This window comes from Nyctereutes procyonoides, unplaced genomic scaffold, assembly GCF_905146905.1.
Source record: "Nyctereutes procyonoides isolate TBG_1078 unplaced genomic scaffold, NYPRO_anot_genome, whole genome shotgun sequence".
NCBI classification, from domain to species: Eukaryota; Metazoa; Chordata; class Mammalia; order Carnivora; family Canidae; genus Nyctereutes; species Nyctereutes procyonoides.
The window spans coordinates 35,638,219-35,655,379 of NW_026575136.1; the positions used below are offsets into that span (position 1 = coordinate 35,638,219).

General features: G+C 42.3%; 1 protein-coding gene across 1 annotated transcript in view; it reads left to right on the top strand.

Annotated features, from left to right (window-relative positions):
- Window positions 1-17,161, top strand: part of LOC129495406 (zinc finger protein 407-like) — a 448,575-nt gene that overhangs the window by 214,746 nt on the left and 216,668 nt on the right. The window lies entirely within an intron of this gene.

Here is a 17,161-nt window from a genome sequence, read left to right on the forward strand (position 1 = left end):
CCCACCCTGCACCAAGCCCTGCAGTACCTTCCCAGCTCTTCCCACTGCACCCCGATTGTCAAGGCCCTGCCCGGCTGGGTCCTTGTCAGCACTCTTTGCTTGTCGTTTCCTTGTCCTAAACTCTGCTCTGTTCTTCTCCATACTGCAGAAAAGACTTTACACAGCAGGATTGAGGCTGCTGTCTTTAGAGGGGCCTGCCTACATGGTGGCCTCTTGGCTGGCTTGTGGGCACCTGGCACTTGAAGTTTTCCTTCTGATCCCTAAATGACCGGGATGGTCCACTGTGCAGGGCTGTTTGCACAAAAAGCATGATTGATGGCAAACTCCCAGTTTGCTTCTGGGAGTCTGGAATTTTGGTAAGTACTAGGTAGAGGGAGTATATGTGACTGGCCCCCAGTGTGAACCTTGGAGCCTGAGTTTCTAGTGGCCTTCTCTGGACAGAAATATTGCCTGAGAGAGGAGGACACTAGGTACCCCTCATTGGAGGGAGAGAACCCACGGATGGAGCTTCATGCATGGAATCCTGAGACATTACCTGGGTCATTTCCTGGCCGACCCTCCCTATATCCCTCTGCTGTGATGAACTGTGGCTGATGGTACACCCATTGTCCAGTCCTGGGAGTCCTTCTACTGAATCGCCAAATGACAGGGTGGTCTTGGGGACCCCAAAAACTCACTTCAAGCAAACCTTGAGGGTTTACACTAGATCCCATGCTGGCGCTGTTTCCTGTCCTGTAGTTTTTCATGTTAGTCTTAAGAACCTGTCCATTAAGTATTGCCTGAGGCATCCATCATCTCCCCTTGCTAGATTGTGTTTTGAGAGTTTTATCTAATGTCTAAAACCATGCCTTCCACTTAGCTGAGGTTCACTGCATAATTGTTAAATGAGGAACATTTAAAATGGGTACTGATGGCAGGTATATGGAAATTTAGCAAAGAAGAAAGGAAGGCATTACCAGTGTGAGAGATGAGGTGAGGAAGATGATGGGCTGAACTTTTGGGAGGGGTTTTTTGTAGGAGGAGAATCAATTTCTAAAGCAAGTGAAGTAGTAGAAAGCTGTGACTGGAAATGTATTTCAGGATTTGTGTGGAAGACTTAGCCAGTTTGCTTGTAGCAACCCAGAATAAACAGGCCATGTGTCTACATCTGGCTTGATGTACCCAGGGGAAAGACAGGGAGTGGCATGCAGGTATTGGCGTGGGTCAGACAGACACTGTATCAAGGAGTCCTGTGATGTCTGGTCATCACTTGTGCCATTTGGCAGCTCTGTGGAGCCAAGAGGGCTGTCTTCCTGTGAGGTCAGGCTATGAGATGGGATCTCTATTCCAGAGTTCCCGGACTTGTTGGTTACCTTCACCACCTTTTATGTACAGGCTCTTCACCGTGGTGAAGTGGTTCGGGAGCAGAAGAGTTGACTATTAAATATTATAATAATTATAGTTCAGCTCTAAATGAAAAAGTACAGAGTGTGACAGTGCTGGACAATTGGCTGCTTTACTGAAATAGGAAGTACATATGGTCCCTACTTGATTAGTTACCAGACAGTGCCAGGCGCACGGTTTTATTTCACCCTTTACAATCCATTCCATCTTATGGGGAGTTGATAGCCCATAAAATCAGAGCTCTAGGATGCAGATCATGACTTGCAACGCAAGTGTGTTTAGTCCTGGAGCTCTTATCTTTTTGCTGCTTCGTAATGCCACCGATTGGGACGTAAAATGTCAGTTTAGTGTTTTAGGAACAGAAGTCCATGATGGGAGTTATTAGAACAGGGCATCCATCCTGCAGAGAAGGTTGTGGTGATTGACACTCAAGATGGAAATCGGGTAGTGGTGGTGGATGTTGAGGTAGCCATGTTCAAAGACAGTGGTGGTCCGCCAGGAGTGATCGAGTTAGTGAGTGATCTGCCATGTGGGGGTGGGCAGAAAGCTAGGAGTGCTTACAGATGTGTTTGCCTTCTCAATCTCAGTGTTTTCAGAGATTGGGCCAGGATATAATCCTCAGCTCAGAAATCCTGTCCTGCCCATAGAATAGCTGCTGTACAGAAAGCGAGTGTTGGGACTAGTGTTATTTTGGGAAGTCTCTATTGAGAAATGTGTCCTTTAGGTTTCAAGATATTGAGAGGCTATCAGTATTTTTTAATAAGTTTTTGAAATGTGTTTAGATTGTTAAAGAATCAAGCTTATTTTATTTTTATGTATTTTTAAAAATATTATATTTATTTATTAGAGAGCATGCATGCACAGGTAGGTGGAGAAGCAGGCAGGAGGGGGAAGACTCAAGGAGACTCAGGGAGGAAGCCCGACTTGGCTCCATCCCAGGACCCTGAGATCATGACCTGAGCCAAAGGCAGATGCTTAACTGACTGAGCTACCCAGGTGCCCCAAGTCAAGCTTATTTAGTTTTAGTATGAACAGAATGTGGGTGTCACATCATGTAGGTGAAGGAGTAAGCTAGCAGGGACCTGAAGACCGGGGTAGTGCCTTTGTGTATCTGCCGGGTCCAGCCAGGTAGTTCTGGGCTGGTCCTCTGTTATTTTAAAATGGAGAGTTACAACGTTTTGGGCAGTATGGCATCAGACCTTGCTAGCATCAGCTTACAATCTATTTTTCTGTCTCTTTAATATTAATGTATTTTCCAGAACTAACATAAAAGAAATTTAAAATACTTAAAATACTTAAGAAAATGAGAAAGTGCTTAGGAGAAGTAATTGTCACAGGTGTCCGGTGTGGAGTGAGATGAGAACTGTAATTGGCACTAAATTTAGCACCGAGCTTCCCATCAGCAAAAAGTACACAGAAACACACATGCGGACCTACTTTGCTTACAGACTGTTGATTTTCTAACCTAAGGCTGTGTTTTATTTACTGGCAGAGACAACCTTTTCTTGTCATTCATTGCCAGATGGTATTTGGGCTTTTGTTATTAGGTCACTTTCCTTTTGCAGAACTTATAAGAACTTTCTTCATTGGCTCTGTTTGGAATGAAGGGGAATACAGTCACACTCAGCCAAGGACCTTTCTCGCGGGTTCTGTGGTGGCATAAGTGGAGGCGTGTGGTTTTCTGGTTGGATAGCACTATGGCACATCTCAGAAAAGCTGCTGCAGAGCAAGCTCCCCATGCCCTTGAACTGTACCCTGCTCGCCTTCTCTGTGCCTCTCACCTCCCTTCTGCCGCCATTGTTGGTCAGGGCTATGGACCATGCTCTCTTCCAGGCTCATTTGGAGCTTGGCCAAAGCATGTGCTAAGTGTGTGGTGTGTCCCATGGAGCTCCATTCTCTTTAGAAACCAAACAGCAAAATTCAAAAGTTAAAGAACTTTTCTTTATCCTTCTCTGATCTGGAAAAAACCAATCCTACATCTATATCTGTCATGTTTATGGGGTAAAGATGGGATGGGGTAGGATGTTTACCAAAATGTTAATATTTCTCATCCAGACAAAACAAAACATAGAATCCCTGTATCTGCTTGACCATCTGCTTTGCCCTTGTCAGTACTTGGTGTCCCAGCTCCACAGACGGTGTGTCCTGAAGGAGAAGAGGAGGATCGTGAGCATGCACCGCGTGGGTGGGCATTGGTGGATCAGGCGTGCGACACGTTTCTTGTTCCCCCAGAAGGCACTCTCCGTCTTCCTGTGTCTCCCAGACCCCCTGTATTGTGAGTGAAGTTTTGTTAGACTTTTTGCTTTGAAACAATTTCAAATTTATAGAAAACTTATGAGAAGCAAACAAAGAACTCCTGTATACTCTTTGTTGGGAGAGCCTATTCAGTTTGTCCACGTTTCTAGTAATACCTTTGTAGCAGAAGAATATTATCCTCTGTCCTTGGCAGCTGCCATCTTACTTTCTGTCTCTGTGATGTTTGACTCCTGAGGGCTTCATGGAAGTGGCATTGTGCGGTCTCTGTCCTTTTGTGACTGGCCTATTCCACTGAGAAAACTGCCCTCAAGGTTCATCCGTGTGGTAGCAGGGGTCTGGATGCCCTCCCTTGGTAAGTCTGAGTCATTGGGGCTTATTTGTAGACACCACACTTGCCAGTTATCTGTCAGTGGACACCTGATTTGCCTCTGCCTCTTGGCTCTTATGAATCTGTTGCTGTGAATGCAGTGTACAAGTATCTATTTAAGACCCTGCCTTCATTTCTTTTGGGATATACCCAGGAGTGGAATTGCTGGGTCATATGATAGTTTTGTGTAATTTTGTGGGGAACCTTCATCCTATTTTCCACCACAGCTGCACTGTTTTGTGTTCCCGGCAGCCGTGTGTGAGGATTTCAGTTTCCCCACATCCTTGCTGACACTTTATATTTCTGGTGTTTTTGACCTGTGGTTGTGAGGTGAGAGAGCGCTTGTGTTAATTATAGTATCTTCTGTGGACTAGTACACATCCTTGTTTTTCTCTCACTGTTTATTACTTTCGTGTATGTAGAACTTAAAAGTTAATTTGGCATTTTATTTTCACATTTTTAATGGTTGAAAAGGATCATGTAGATTTGAAGGCTTATAATTGATGGGGTTTTTTTGTCTTGTTTTGTTTTACTTTGACAGTTTGATGATTTCACAAAATTTCCTTTTTGGAGTACCTAAATCATACCTTGAAAGGAAGAGAACAATTAAAGCTGATTCTCCCCTTTGACTTTGTTAGAACTTGTTAAATGAAAATGCAGATCATTAGTTCCATTCAAGTTTTTTAGAAGCTTTATGCTTTATGCTTTTATGTATTTATCACTAAAACTTTTTCAGTGTTCTTAAAGGTCTTTTAAATTCTGCCAACTTCAGATATTGGATTTTTTTTTTCTGTTTTTATAACAAAGTCAGCTATTTGACAGTATCTGACTCCATCCTTTCTTGGGATGCCATGTACATAGGAAGGAACACTGAGGACCCAGGAGACCTATAGACTCACAGGTGGAATTCTTAGATTCCAGCACTCGTGTATCCCTGTACTCTGTTCGGGTGATGGCCTCTCACTACAGCCCAGCACCAGGTAGCTCTGTTGTGCTGGCTTCCATGTACTGCGTGTTCTTATTGAAACCTTTACCCCAGTCTTCAGGTTTTCAGACCTAGCTCTATCTGTGCCTCCTCCATCAGACAGGTAGATGCATTCATTAACTTAGTACTTACTTTGTTATGGACCTTGGCTTGTATTCAGCTTGCATATCCTTGGGTTACTTCTGGAGGAGACAGAAAATTAGGCTGGGATTGTTGGACTGGGTGGAAGCTTTTGTGATGAAATTACACATGGGGATGATTAGTTCAACATGGGAAGAGCCTTCTACAAGGAGGCCATAAGGTTCACTGAAATCAGTGGCCTGCTGACCAGGGGAAGCAGTGCCTTGGGGCGGTGCTGCAAAATGAGAGCCTCTAGGCAAGGTTGACCATGCCAGCTGGGAATAATAAGCTGGAGTTGGTGCCAGATATTGCAGTTCTGAAAGCAGAGGTTTTGAATTTCATTCTGAACACTGTATGAGGTTGTAGGGAGTTGATTTTGGGTTCAGCTTCCAGTAGTAGAGACCACTCTTCCTCAAAAAAAGGGAAGGGAGGAAAGGGGAGGAAGTAAAGAAAAGATACAAGAAAAGCTAAGCAGCAACATAACCATAAAGGGGATTGTTTTCTTCCATGAGAGACATTCACAGTAGTTTTGTGTGCTGCCAGCCTCGCTCTTCTCTCTCTGCTCACCCCAGAGACACCTGTGGTCCAGCAGACTCCCTGGCCTTTAGCCTTGACATCCTAGTTGCAGGCCAGAAGGGGCAGGAACAGAGGCAGTCAGGATAGGGCCCCACTGCAGAGCTCATCTCTGGAGAGAGCCTTTTAGGCCTGTGTGGTCAGCGTCTTTGGCCTTCTTTCCCTGACTTGCCTATATACCAACTATAACGACTCTGGAAAGGAGCTTCGTGACCTGCTGTTACCAAGAAGGAGAGGCAGAATGGACATTGGATGAAGCTCCAAGCAATCTTTGCCACAGGGTTCACTAAAGGATATGAGATGGACTAATTTGATCAAGTTTTCTTTTTCAATGAAGCCTTATGGGTAGTGAATTTACTAGAAAGCAGGTTAACTGGAGGCATGGTTCCAAGATAATCCAGGTGAGAGGTGATAAGAAACTCTGCCGTGTCTTTCCGTCCTTCATGCTTGTCCCCTGCTGGCTGTCTTATGCTGCCGCTTGGTCCCCAGGGCTTCAGGGGTTACCCTGTCTCTCTGGTCTGTGTGCTGTTATTACTGCTCTTTGGGCTCTTTCCCTGCAATATGTAAACCTTGTTCAAATCTCGCCTGCTAAACGCCTTGTCTCATCCACTACTGTCCTTCTCTTTTCTCTTTGACGTACTTTTTTGAGAGGACAGTGTTCTCACATCTGTTCCTTCACCCACTGGTAAAGACTGCTTGCCTCATGGGATCATGATGATCAGTGGTCTACTGAAACTAGATTTGGCTGAGTCAGTGGTGATCCCTCACCTGGTTGTATCTGGAAGCTTCTGTCTACCCCGTGCATCACCCCAAGCAGTGCTTTTGCCTTGGCTTCTCCTTACTCCTTGTGGTTCTCTTCCAATGGTCACTGACAAGCTCACAGCTATTCAGCACCAAGGTTTATGAGGCACAAGTCCAGTATGGGAGGTGTTATGGAAGCATCTTTCTTCTTTTGGCTTGAGAAGTCTCAGGTGAGCAACTGGAAGGTCCTCACGGGGGAACATGATACTTAAACCCTGAATTTCTGTAAGGTGCTTTGCCTAGATTTCCTTGGACAGCCCTGAGACATGGGTGTGCTTTTTCTGTTGCCATTGACAAAGATAGGCTCAGAGAGAGGAAGAACCTTCCTAGGAGCCTCTGCTACATGGTAAAGATGAGATATTTGAACCCTCATCTTTGTGATTATAGTGTTCATGTACTTTACTTTTCCAAAGTAGGTGAGACAGGCAGATTTAATTTTAAAAAGATCAAGCTCGTGTTGATTTGTATTTCTAGCTATAGGTGAGGGAAAAAAATAACCTTAGAGAGTATCTAAATCAGGAAGATACTGCCTGTGGGTGTAAAATATGATTGTTATTTGAGTTGATTTCAAATGTGATGAAATCATTGAAGTTGTAGTAGGAAGAAAAAAAATCCCTGGGGAAATGTTGAAGAATTTCAGATTTTACAGTTGATGTAGATTTCACTTATGGCGTTTCCTTATGAGCATTCATTAGTAATAACGTGCTCCCAGAGTTGAGTTGATTGTCCTTTTCTTTAACTTATGACTTTTTTTATATATTTATGTATGTGCGTGCACGCACATGTATATACATATATAAATGTATAAATATATACACACTCGCTGTTATATATATTTATGTTATATATGTAAATGTATATACACATATTTGTTGTATATAAGGACTATATATTTTTCCTCAAGCTATCATGTATAATATCTGAAAATTTGCCCCTTTTGTTAACTAGCACTAGAAAAGGAACTGTTGGGGTTGAGTGCAGAGAAAGTAAGAAAAGGTAATAAGGCAGGAGGAGACAGTTTTTTTTTTTTTTAAACTTACAGCCTGGGGAATAAAAGAGCCTCAGGCTAACATTTCACAGCTTGTGTAAACTATATTTAATTTTTATGTAATACAACATACCATTCCAAAGCCCACCTCTGGGAACCTCATGTTTTGAAGTGTTACTAGGGAAATTCGCCACCCTGTGCTAAGGTAATGCTCCCCTCGTGGTAGTCTGTGATCATGGCACACAAGCCTTCTGCATATTTGCTGTTCCCTCAGGGTGATTTGGGCATTTTAAAGTCACTCTAAGTATGAAGAACCTAGCTAAATTTCATCCCAGGAATTATATTAAGGTCTTTCCAGGAGTCAAACAGAACACCTCTGAATAGATTATGTAACAGGGAACCCAGACGTGGTACACGCTCTAACCAGGAGATGGAGCATACCAGTGATGCAAGGGACTGCCTCTGCCTGAAGTAGCCCATGGCTGGGTCACTAGGGATGTGTCAGGCACCCCTGTAAGTGCCGAGGATACAGTTATAAATAAGAAAGACCAGGCTCCAGTTCTCGAGAAAGCCTACATTCTAGCATTGTAGAAAAAGCCTGTAAACAAGAAAAATGAATGAAAAGATCATTTTCCTTAATCCTACAGGGTAATGAGCGAGATTTCTATGGAGGGTGATACCACTTTGACCAGGGTGATGAGGACAGCACTGACACAGGTGGGACCTGTGGGCCTGGGGTGGCAGCTGTGTAGAGGGAGGAATGATCACACAGGCCCTTAGCAGGACGAGCTGGGCAGAGTACAAAGAGCAGACCAAAACTTGTCATCACCGGGGTGAGCGTGTTGGGGAGGGTGCTCTGAGTAGTCCCAGGTCAGCTTTCTTTAGACCTTGTAGGTGCCGTTACGGCTGTGTGCTGTATCTTGAGTTTAACACAAAGCCCTTGAAGACAGGTTCAGGATCTCCCTTATCCTTGAAAAGTCACTTAGGCTGATTTGTGGGCAGGAGATTGGCAAGGAGCAGGTTACTGCTATTGTGGCTGGAGTCAGTGGTGACTTGCCCTGGGTGGTGGCAGTGGGGACAGAGTGATGGGGATGCATTGGGCAGAAGGCAGCTTGCTAGACTCTGTAGTGAGGTCATGGGGAAAGAGGATCCAAACATGATGTCTGGGGCTGTGCTGTGAGCCCTTGGGTGGGTGGTATTCCTCCTGCTAAAGTAGGGAGTCTTGGGCAAGAGAGTAATTGAGGAATGTGGGGCAGCATGGTGTATTCCTTTATGGACACTTAATATTGAGGTATCCTTTAGACATTCAAGTGGAGGTCACAAGTGATAGTTTTGCTGCACATGTTAATCCTGAGTTTACATGGATGAGAATCTTTAATTTTTCATTATTTCTGAAAATAATCTTTCCTAAGAATTGTACCCTGATTTTTTTTTTTTGAAAAATCTAACCTGAGTTTTTCAAACTTTAGCATATAAACCTCTCTCTTTTGTTCAGTAGCAGTGCAAGAGAATGCCTGATTAACCCTTATAGTGCCAATGAGTCCCTTTAAGGTACCCCCCTCACAATATGGATAAAATTGTCTCATTTGGTTTAGAAACTGTTTTTCAGTTGTATTTAGTTTCTGCTCCTGTGGGTCCTGTCATAGGTATGACCCAATTTCTTCCTTTCTTACACACTTTATACCTGGAAAAATGGAATGATTTGGGTATGGAGAAATCTCTTACATTCTCTTTTCTTCTTCTTTTTGTATCATTCACACGTCTGAGCATCCCTTGGAACAATTTAGGTTAGAGGTCCCTGCGAAGCTCTATCAAAGCTATGCTGTCTGGCACGTTCTGCGTATTGTCGTTTCTCTCTAGAACTAACCCTTGACTGAATTAACTGTGCCACCTCCAGAAGTCTTTTTTTTGTGTTATCGGGAAGATATGTTTCATATTTTTATAGAACAAAGAAATACAAAATACTTCTAGATGTGACAAGGCCATTCAAATGTATATAATGGCCTTGTACATTGACATAAAAGTGTCACACCTTTCTCTCTTTCACTGCCAGACTACAGGGACAGGGTGACAGACAGTGAAATATGGTATGGATAGAAATAGGACTCAGTTTCTTTCAGACTTTAGAGATACTGAAAATTAGTGCTTGCAGGGTTAACGATAAGCTCCCTTTTTACTGTGAGGCACCTTCTGGTGTTGACAGTTGACCAATATAACTTTGGCTTTGACTGGTCTTAGGAATAAACATGATTTTATACTTTTTAAAAACAAGTAAACAAACAAAAACCAAAATTGCTTCAGCTGTTAGATTCCTGACAGTAACCATGTTGACTGGAGTGATGACTTCTAGAGATACCTTATTCTCCCCTCCCTTCCCTTTTTCCCCTTTCCTTTTCTTTTTCATTTTCTTTTTCTTTTCCTTTTCCTTTTCCTTTTCCTTTTTCTTTTTCTTTTCCTTTTTCTTTTCCTTTTCCTTTTTCTTTTTCTTTTTGTAGAAAAGGCTTAAACTACCCCTTCTATTGACCATGTTAGCCTGGGAGGGCTTCTTCTGAGAGCAGTCATCAGCCCTTGCCCATTTTCAAAGCCTCTGTGGGAAGAAGCGTAAGACTCCTTCCAGCTCATCGTCTTTTTCTTGATCTGGAAACAGCTACCAGAACAAACCCTGATTGTCCCTGTCATCTTTGCAGCTCTGCATCCATCGTACACATCTAGTCTTACAATCACAGTGAGACCAGACACTTACCACCCCTCCTTCATCTCTCACTATTGAAGGCAGTTCAGTTCTCTATACATTGCTTGAGCCAGTCTGTGACAAGGTCCGGTGTCAACTGTTGTGGCAAGATCCTGGGTGGGATGAACTGGCTCCTGGCCTCTCTCTGTGGATTTATGGTTTAGATCGAAGTAGACATGACCCACTATACTACTGTGACTGTATGGCAGGTGCCATTTACAGTAAAAACTGCCTGTGATGGCAGAGTAGGAGACAGGACTGCTGCTCACCAACATTTGGAAGACTTCATTCAAGTCTTGGGTTTTATTCATTCAAGATAAAGGAAGAAAATCCTGGTAGAAAGAAAATTTTGAGTAGGTGTGTCTATATCTTAAACGAAGGGGTAGTGGTGTTTGAGTTCTGAAAAGAGAGGCAAATGTGTCTGGAGATGACCTGAGAGATGCAGATTTCAAGCAGGAAGAGGAATTTATGAATTGATTCAGCTAATACTCAGTTATGCTGCTGCTGTGCAGTGCCAGTCCTGTTAGGAAATAAAAGTGTAACATGAAAACGATTCAGGTCCCACTGCAAGGAAGCTGACATTCTAGGAGACAGATACTCTCATCACAAAAATAATGGGAGTCGAGATTGCATCACACCGCAGCAGCTCCATGATAGGAGAGTTCACCGCACGGTCTGTGGGTGAGACGGGAGGGCTGATTCTAGGCTCAGGCTGGTGGCCGTGGTCAGGCAGCTCTGGAATCTTAATGGGACATGGTATTATGTAAAGTCCTTTAAGAGGTTTGAAATGAGGCAAAGGGAAGATAGGTTAAAAACTAGAGAAGATAAATGTTTAGTCATGGACATTTACCTAGAGGCTTTGAGTATAAAGATTTGAAAGACTGACAGCATCTTGAGCATCTTTCCAGTTGCCGCACCTACCTCTGCCTCTTGCCCCAACTCCTGGACTACAGAACAGCTGCACTTTATTTGCCAGCTTGAAGCCTCCCTCAGCACCCCTTTCTTTCTGCTGACGTCATGTTTGGACTCTGCCACTGTGTCCTTCAGAGGCAGCTCTCTGGGCACCTTCGCGGAACCCCGGGTGAGCCTGTTTGCCTCATGCAGAGGCCTGCTACTTACCTTGGGCTGGCCTCATTTCCCAGTGTCCCAGGCAGCTTACTCAGCAGGAGAGCCTGTGCCTCGGTTTCCAGTCACTGTGTAAATTTTAACAACCTCCCTCACCGTGGGGTGGTAAAAGAGTCAGAGTTGTAGTGAAAATCAGTGTCGTTTCTCAAGAGTGTGCCAGGGCCAATGTTCGACTACTGGATGCTGTGACTTGCATCTGATGCTGGGCCCATGCAGCTTGGAGTGAGGGAACTGGTTTGAAGAGAGCCAGCAACTTGCCATCTGCACCCATCACCCTTTGACTGGCTGCAGCTCTTTCTCCAGGATCCCAGGATGCTATGCGGGGCTTGCCTCAAAAACTGTTAATTCTCTCGCCTAGACTCCTGTTGGTTGTCACTCACAGTGTACTCTCTTTTTTTTTTTTTTTTCACAGTGTACTCTCTTGAGACCCTACATCTGACCAACGACTTCTCAATGCTCACAGCTCTTTTTCAGGCTGTCACTCCTTGATCTAGAAGCTTCTGTGGCCCAGAATCAACCTGTATGAGTAAAAAAGCCCCATCTGTGCAAGATCACTTTTCTATCTTTTTTCCTATTCTGACACTCACTCCTGAACACCTCATGAAACTGTGTGCTGCACACCACCATCAAGGATACCTGCCCTGGTGTGCAGGTGGGTGCAGTCTCCTTACCACGAGGCTGCTAAGGTCTTCTGGTTTGGTGGTTCTTGTGTGTACCTGGTGTTCCTGTCTTTCACCTTGAAATTCACAGACCTGTTACACTCAGCTGACCCCTTTCTGCGTCCCTTGTTTGTCATGAAGCTCCGCACCTATAGGACAGTCTTCCCGACTCTGCAGTTCTAACACGTGTCCTCAGTGATCTGATCCAGGTCACGCTCCTCTCTCCTGTACTTGAGCGTCCTCACTGTGTGAAGCTAGTCCCCAGCACCACAGCTTGGCCTTTCTCTCTAGTCCTCCTGTTACACTCAGCACTCTCAATAGTGGTGCTGATCAAAATGTGCTCCTGGCCTGCACGTCACAGCCCCTCGAGGCGATCATTAAAAGCAGTAGATTCTCCTTCCCTTCTCTAACTGCTGTCAAGCAAGCATCTAGATAATTTCTCTTCCCAATAACTTCTCCAAGGGTTCTTAGCAACATAGAGTCTGAGAACTACTTTCTGGTTCTGCTGTTCTGTGACCTGATGTCTAACAACAGTTACTATTTGGCCTTGAAACCCTAGGACTGTTAGCAGCTCACCACTTACTGTTACAGGGTCTTCTACTCTGCAACTGCTTTTCCCGAGGTCGGTGGCTCCTGCTCTTGTCTGACCACATTCAATGAATTCAGCCACATGGGCTATTTATCTGAGTACTTACCATACACTCTGAGTCCAGTAACAACAGTGTTTTTATTTCTCTGTGGCTGTGTTCTTCAGACCTGGTGGTGCACGGCTTTTCCTTTACGTACAGACGAAGTATCCCTAACAGCTTCCCTGGTTTGTACCAGCCGGAGGTAGAATTGTGCTGCTCCAGAAGCTTCTTTGAAAGCAGATTGAGCACGTCCCTTCTAAAGAGATTATTTACCAGAGCATAGTAGTTGAGCAGTAGACAACAAAAGGTGTTCTTCTTTCCATATACCCTGAACATGTCATCAGAGTCTAACGCCTGCAGTTTTGTACCTGTGATGGATACTCACACATGCAGATCTGGCAAGTTGTCACTTCACAGACGGTTGCAGAAATGTTCCTTTTCGATTAGCTTTATCCTTACGTAAAACAAACTCTATAGTATAATGAACATCATGGGTTTGAACTGCATGGGTCCACTTATGTATAGATTCTTTATAGCATACTGTTATAAATGTCTTTTTTTATCCTTGTGATTTTCTTCATAACATTTTCTTTCCTCTGCGTTACTTCATTATAGGAACACAGTATATAAAACAGAGACAAAATAAGTGTTAATCAACTGTTGATGTTATCAGTAAGGCTTCTGCTTAGCAGTAGACTGTAAGTGGTTATATGCGGATCTTTAGCAGTGACAGGGGTGGGGGTGGGTTGTGCCCCATGCCCCCCTGTTGTTCAAGGTAAATTTTATATCCTTTTTTGGGCTTTATTACCTTTCAAGAGTGTAGATAGCATGGTCATGTTATGAACCTACTAGTATATTTTCTAGAGGATGGAAATGTAGAGAGAGTTCCATTCAAATTACTTAGATCATTCAGTAGGCTTAGATTTTTTTAAAAACCCAGTATTGGCTGTTGTGTAACTGTAATTAATGCCTCTTGGTACAGGTGATATACAGGTATCTTGCATCTTGCACATTATTGTTACATTAAAGCTATTTAAGTTCCATATCAGTCACTTTTAACACTTCAAAAATTGTTTTTTTTGTCAGAATGCTAAAAATAATGTAAATTTAAAGTTTTTGATGTTTCATAATACTAGAGATTCTTATATTTATTTTTGTTGAAGAGCATACTGAATTTTTTCTTCGTGTTTTAATTTTTTTCTTTGTGGAGCTTTAAAAATTATTTCTTATGGAAACTCATTTTTTTTTAAAGTGTGGTTCAGATGCAGAAAATACAAAAAGAGTAAAAATGTTATGTGAAAGCGAACCATGTGGGTTCTACTAGTCCAGTCATGGAGCTGTTAATTCTACACTTGGGAACAGGTCCGGATTTAAAGGCTCAGGTGCACTTTACTAAGATATGTATTATTAAAATCCCTGTATTTGTGCTAGTGTGGTGGGAGTTTTAGAAGGCAGAGCATACCTTACCGTTTTATTGCATTACATTAGATTTATATTTTCAAACATATTTGTTGTCAAAATCCAACATAAAGCCATTTCCTCATACGTGCTTTTTTTGCGCTAAATAATTAACTAGACACTTTGCCCCTTCTTTGGCTGTACGAGATCCTGAGTAAACTTGTTTAAGAGTAATGTTGCAAGAAAGTCTCTACTGTACCTTGAAATGCCTTAATGTGTTATAGTCAGTTAAAACACTGTTCTGCCATTTATAGAAACTTGGTGGTTTCTAGGGTTTTGTTCATTTCACTCTTGTGTGTTGTGATCCTTATATTTTTACTCACTCTTCAGATCCTTGTTTGACCTTATAGAATTTTAAAATTTCATTCAATGTTTCCTTTTTTAAAGACTTAGAAAAATCTTTCTCAACATTATAGTTGTCTATAACTATATTTCTGATATTATATAGGCATCCTCGTGTTTCTGGCCCTTATATTTGCTTTCTTTCCCCACAGAATGGCCCAAATAAGGAAGGGACGACTAAATCTGGGAATTCCTTGGGTCATTGCTGACTCTTGGGGGAGTCCATATCTCCTTTTATTGTCTGCTGTTTTTCCACTGTTATTAGTCATCAATACCCTTTACTCTTATTGACGACTGTCTTTGTATTTGTTGGATTTCTAGCCCGATTCTTTCTAAACACTCAAATAGATACAGTCCCGCTTTCACTTCTCTCTTCCCAGTGCTCCTTAAAATACATGCTCCCTTTCTATGCTTCATTCCATCTGCAATCCCAAGAATGTTATTTTGTTTGTTAAGATAGGAGCCTAGGTGGACCTATTAAAAGATGCCACTTCACAACTCAAGCAGTGATTCCTACAGTTGTTGTCAGTGACCTGATTGGCTTGTGAAGCTCACATTCTGTTGGAATCTCAAGATCCTCCCCTGGCCCTGAGCTTGTCTGTGTACGTGTGTGAAGTTTTGCTACTTACAGGACGTTTTACTTTTATGGCACTGTGGTCTTTTTCTTTGTTTCTTTCTGTCTGCCTTTTCTGTCTTTCTTTTTCCTTTTTTTTATGTTTGCATTCTAACCCAATCAACAATGTTGAAAGTTCTTTCCAGGAAGATTTACAGTCTATTTGTTCTTACATTCATGGCCAGCTACTCAAAAGTGGGGCATTTTCTTAAATTCATCTGTTTTGTTTTATCAGATTAAAGGTTGCTCTACATTACTATGTTCTAGTTATTTTGATTCAAAATAATTGGCATGGAGCACTAAGGTAGATAGTAAGTAGATAGAATAGTGTTTTATATGTATGTATATGGGCATTTCTTGCTCTGGAAGTCAGGTAAGTGCATGTTGGGTTACTTGTTTGACTTAAACTAGATTTTTTAGTTTCGGATACTTTCTGCCTGATTTTAGAATGTGCATCTTTTCTTAGATACTTATATCTGTAATTTCCATGATTTTGACAGCAGTAATCTTTTTTCCCCACTCTTGATTATCTGGACGTTCTTAACTATTTGTAGGTGGTTCATAATTTTTACATTTCTGTTTCTGGTGTTGTTAATTTCACTGTTCTAAGTATATTCTCTACCCATGGACTTAGGGGAGAAAATAGATAAAACTTAAATTTTGTTTTTCTTTTTTTTTTAAGCAGCTGTTTTTAATGCTTATGGAAGCATATTAAAACTTTGATGAAAATAATCAGGGCAGTTTATTATGGATTTGATTATTTGTACTTTTATGTATCATGCTGGTAAATGTAATTCAGGGTTCATTGTAGACTGGATTTTATTAATATATGTATATGAACATTTCCTCCAGACACATTTGTATCAGCAGGGAAAACAACTGCCATTGCCATTCAAAATTGCTAGAATAGTTACCATTGGAACACAGTGTATTCATCTAGGCTGTCCCAGAGAAACAGAGCTAAGAGCGTATGTGGAGACAGTTGACCTTTAAGCAGCACAGGGTTAGGGGCACCAAGACCTTATGAGGTGGAAAACCAATGTAGAACTTTTGAGTCCTCTAGAGTATGTGTTTGGACAAAATTGAATTTTATGAAAATTGAATTTTGTTTGGTGTTAAATATGCAATTGAAGATTACCCCCTGATGCATATTACAGCATAGAACACTGAGATTCCAGACCAGTGTTCATATTTTAGATTCCAGATTCCAGTGTTCTTATTTTAGAACTGCACAGGAGGAAGTTGAAAATCTAAGACTTGGGGAAGACTCTCTTCTCAATGTGCTTCTTCACATGGCTTTGAGGATACTGTACTTTCTTGTTCCTTATCTGTCCTAGTCTGGTCTGTTTTATGGCTTCTGTCCCTTTTCTCCAGACCCTAATTGTTAAAGGAGGTGCAGGCCTAGGTACTTGGCTCTTCTGTATCTGTATCATTGTCCTGGAGATCTCATCCGGTGGCGTCTAGAATTAGTATCTGTGAGCTAGCAAGTCTCAAGTATGTTTCTTCAGCCCACACCTAGCTCCTGAACTGCACTCTGGTACCTTCATCTATGGTGTTTTCTTTTCACTTCTGTGTCTAATGGACATCTCAAATTTAACTTATGGAAACAAAATGATTCCCCTCCACCTCAGGCCCTCCACCCCAGTGTTCCATTATGGACTTCTTTATTCCAGTTCTGCTTATGTGGACCATCCACCTTGGAGTTGTCCTGGATTTCTCCCTCTCTCACATCCCACATCCTGTCCATGAGATTCACAGTATGAATTGTGCCCTTGTGCTATCCGCATTATTCCTGCCTCGTTTCTCTGTGCTGTCTGCATTATTCTTGCCTCATTTCTCTGTGTTGTCCATATCATTCTTGCCTTGTTTCTCAAATGTCGTGATGTGCCGGAGCCAGCTCAGACAAGGCAAGCTGATGTGAAAGTCCATGGAATTTTGTGAACTGGTTGGCATCATCTCAGGAGCTTGAAATAATTATTAATTAAATAACAGTATAATTTATGTATTTATGTTTCCTGTCTACTGTCTGTGTCTACCCAAGTGCCTAAAACAGCACCTGAAGCAGAGAAGGCCCTCACTGAATCCATGAATTTAAAGGTCAGAGCTAATGATGTTAATTTTAGAATCATTT